The sequence below is a fragment of the Carcharhinus amblyrhynchos genome, chromosome 16 (assembly GCF_965287045.1).
Source record: "Carcharhinus amblyrhynchos chromosome 16, sCarAmb.v2.hapA, whole genome shotgun sequence".
Classification (NCBI taxonomy): domain Eukaryota; kingdom Metazoa; phylum Chordata; class Chondrichthyes; order Carcharhiniformes; family Carcharhinidae; genus Carcharhinus; species Carcharhinus amblyrhynchos.
Genome location: NC_137339.1, coordinates 17,673,444 through 17,678,089, shown reverse-complemented (window position 1 = coordinate 17,678,089; position 4,646 = coordinate 17,673,444).

Genomic DNA, 4,646 nt, shown 5'->3' with positions numbered 1-4,646 from the left:
GAGCTTCCAGGGGTTCTTGGACTTCCTGGAGTTGTTGATCTGACCTTTGTTTTGAAACTAATGCATTATTTGTCATTAATGCAGTAATTTAGTTATTGCTTCACTATCGAATGGGAATTAGCCAGTTTAATAGATGATGTAGAATAGAGCGTGGGATCAGATAAAAATCCTTGAGAGGCATCTTGCGTAGGTTTTAGATTAAAATAATGAATCTGTGGGGCTCCATTTCAAGAAGAAATTAGATATAGCTGTTGGGGCTAAAGGGATCAAGGGATATGGGGGAAGGCAGGATGAGGATATTGATTTTGATGATTAGCCATGATCAAAATCTTATCTTGCGATTGTGATTTTGTCTATATATGCCATGTCTGTGAAACCTACCTCTCCATTCGCCTGATGAAGGAGCAACGCTCTGAAACTCGTGATTCCAAATAAACCTTTGAACTTTAACCTGGCGTTGTGAGACTTCTTACTATGCCCACCCCAGTCCAACGCTGGCATTGCCACAAAATGAATGGCAGAGCAGGCTCGAAGGGCCGAATGGCCTACTCCTGCTTCTTACTTTCTATGTTTCTATGTTAAGATCCGTGGCTTTGAATTTCCTGTACATTTGCACTGAGAGACATGTTCATTCAGGGCACAAGGCAAAAATGTGGCATAAAAGGTTGAGGATTTTTGCGTGTAACTAAATTCAGTGTAGCCAAGTTTCAATTTTTGCACTTGAGCACATACCTGCTCATAAAACTGGCCACAGTTCAGCGAGGCAACCGACATGACCATGGTGCTTAGATGAGGCGTTTGCTCAGCTGCTCCCAAATGCCGTCACTATGAATTACTCTAAACTGAATTATGTAGTGTTTACCATTAACTAGATGATTTTCCACCGTAACCCTACCGTAACACATTCCACCAGCTTTACTTCATTTCCCAGAACTCGATCTGCCATTACTTCTTTGTTGGACTGTAGATGTATTGATTGAAAAAGGTCTGTACATATCAGAAATATCTCAAATGCTGTATGTTCTCCAGCTTATATTAGGGTAATTTAAGCGTTTTGTTTCATGCCATTGAAATTTCATAAAAATTTGCTCATTCATCTGTGTCTTTTTTACTGTTTAAAAGACTCCCAGCAATGTAATAGCTCCCTTCTTTCCAAACTCAAGCTAAATGGGTTAAATTCTAGAACTATCTAGTATAATCTTTCTGTTGAGAGCTAATACATCCTTAATCAATACTGTTGCAATTCCTGTGAAGACTAACTTTTAAAAAGATATTTGAATTTCCAGTAATTGACTGGGAGAGTTCAAGTTTTAAGCCTTTGACTGTAATATGCAAAGTGAAGGCAACATTATCTAATTATTTGGTAGACAATTTGTACTCTAATCCTGTGTTTTTCAGTCTTTTTTCTGACAACCCACTTTTGTCAAATGGCTATCCCTCGTGATCCAAATCACATACAGGGTTCTTGGGGCCAAATGCACATACAGAGCATGCTGACCTGCTTATTCTTGCCTCATGGTCATGCACTGCACTACAGCAAGAACTTATCCAGAGAGAAAATGGAAAAAAATCAGGTGATCTTTGGGAATCATTTTTAGTGACCCATTTTTAAACATCCCATGGGTCACAGCTCCCACTTTGAAAAATGCCATGCTAGTCTACAGAAAAATCCCCTTTTAACCTTTAAACTGACTGAAAATCCCATGTTATGGTTGTGCTTTTCTCTGTCCTTTAGGTAGACACTTTATTCTCCAGGAATCAGTCCAAAGTGCTTCTTAGCTACCACGGGCTTTTGTCTTTTCATTTCCTTTCCCAACTGGACAACTGAATTTCAGGGCTTGGATAGAATCGTCAATAGCAGATTGGACTCATTTTTGGGTTTATCTTCCAGCTTTCACCACTATAGAAAGTTCTAGGCCAGCGTACTTAATTTACTGTTCAAGTATAACCTTGTCATCTCCCCCCTTGCTAACATTTCCCTATCAAGCTTAGAATGATTTGAAAATGTTTGATTATAGGGAACTAATGGATTTTTTGAAGATTAGGCTGCCTGAGTTCTCAGTCTTTTTCTAATTTGCTACAATCAGGTGAGGAGGGGTAGGATGGCTTGGGCTCCTTCCTTTTCCCCACTCCTTGTCTGACTGCAACAGGTTTTTTAAAAAGTATGTTTGTCAATTTTGTGGGTGTTTAACTCTAATGCTATTACTGTAAAAGATACATACCTTTTTTAAAAAAGAGGATCGTGTTTATTGTATGTAAACCTGGTCTAGATGAAAATAATTTTAAAAAGCATCAACTTTTGCACACACATGCCCTCAAAAGGTTCACATACACAAGGAAGTTGCAAGGTGAGAGCATAGATTGTGTTATTTTTAAAGTCCCATAAAAGTTTTCTAGGCTGATGACTTAGGTGGTCTCAGGCTGACTTGGTGGTCTTTCAGGATTTAGAGTTGAGACAGTTTAAAGATGGTAGTGATGATCTATTTTTTCTTTTGGATACAGCAGTGGCTGAAGTTTTTGATTTTGAAAAAAATCTCTGCCTGCATAAACAGTCAAATAGTAGACAGGGCTTGAGTTTGCAAAATGGCTGGAGAGAAAGGGAATGCCTGTCCACTCAGGCTCCTTCTGCTCTCTGGCTCTTCTGATCTGTGGCCTGGGGAAAACAGTTTCATAAAAACAAAAGAGGCTTGTCCCATGATATCTCATCAACTGACCAGTTATCCAAATATAGTTATGGCTGGTGGATTCCAGGAGCTTCCTTTCGACTTGATTGTATTTTCTCTGGACAAATTTCTATCATAGCCAGAATCCCATTGTCCAAGTAATTTTCTCCAATAGCTTGTCTCCCTTAAGGTAATTGTTTAGATGTCATGAGAGAGGATCATAAGATGATCCCAAATAGAATAGAATGCTTACAGTGCAGAAGGAGGCCATTTGGCCTATCAAGCCTGCACTGACAACAAACGTATTTACCCTGCTAACCCTCCTGACACTAAGGGGCAATTAGCATGGCCAATCAATCTAACCTGCACATCTTTGGACTATGGGAGGAAACCAGAGCATCCAGAGAGAACATGCAGACAGTCACCCAAGGCCGGAATTGAACCTGGGTCCCTGGCACTGTGTGGCAGCAGTGCTAACCACTGTGCCACCGTGCTGCCCTTTCACTCTCCGTTAAGGTAATTGTTTCTGCTGGGGATTTCTGGACAGTTTGACTCCATTTTTAATTACCTTGACAGTGATGCAAATGTTCAGCCATCTTAGGATTTACTGTTTCAAATTCCTGAAATGTTATTTCAGTCCTTTTAGAACTCTCAGTCTGCCAGTAAATTTGTAAAATCATTTTTGATGAAAAGCCTGGCTTAATATCAACTTGTACACAGCTCATTCTATCACCACAGTGGAGTGGCGTCTAGTTAGAATGTTGCACAGATTGGATGTGAAGCTTAAATATAAACAGTTTTTACTTATTGAACTTTATTCTGAATCATTGCTACTCTTGGCTTTCTGAGCTTTGCCCTTTTAATCAATGCACTATCTTTAGGTTTTCGTTTCTAAGGCAAAGATTTTCATCCGCTGCTTAGCAGCTTATTTTACTGGGTAATTGCTTTTGTTATCTGCTCGTTTTACAGGTGATGATGAATCATAGAGGCTAAAGGGCACACAATAACAAAGTCATTTAAAAATTTGAAAGCAAATTAAGTAATATTTTATTGGGCGCAAAGCTTAAGTATTAGAATGGCATAGTGATGACAGATTGCTGAGCTTGTTTTGGATTTATGCTGAAGTTTCAACAACAATTTTCTATTTTAAAAAGAAAATGTGGGCAGCAACGTTCTTAACTGTGAGTTGGAAAATACGAAAGGCACCTTTAGCTCTCCTGGAGCCTGCTTGGAGACTCCGATGAGGAATTTGTGAGCACTGTGCTGAATTGACCAGGCTTTTTTCCACTTTGTTCATCACTAGGAGCTGGTGTTTCTAGGGGTTGGTGGACAGTGTGGGAGAGTTTACCTTTAACAGATTGGGTAGTGTTTGTGTCCTTGATGGTCTTTTATTATGTTTGCTCATAACAAATGGTCTAAATACAGCACTTACAGTTTAGATTTTTTTATACCAACTGGACAGCAAGCCAACACATCTTGCACAAGCCAAACAAGTTTGATGTAATAATGAAATCAGTGCTTTGGACAAAAATCAAGTTGAAGCCAATGTTTTTAGGAGAGGCTGAGGTCTTCAACTGAAAACATTAATATATATGTGTGTATATAAAAAATCCATGGATCAACGTTAAAATATTACTGTGGAAAATGTAAATTATGAAATGCTTAAAGCTTTATTTTGAATGATAGAAACTTCAGTTACTGAGAAGAATAATGACAAGGGAGTTTTTTTTAAGAGCAGACTTGGAAACTCTTTGGTTATAGTGCATATACTGTGAAAATGCAATGATTATGTCAATGGTTTGTCCTTTGCCAGTGACCGTACCTGCTATGGTGTCACCTACAAGAGTAATGTTCTTGCAGGTCCTTTTTAAGAGTTTTCATTGAAGTGCCACACCCCTATCCCCCCCACTTCTCCATAGTGAATTTAGTGCATAATGGATAAAAAGAGGCAATGGATTCTGAAACACTGGGAAACATTTGGAT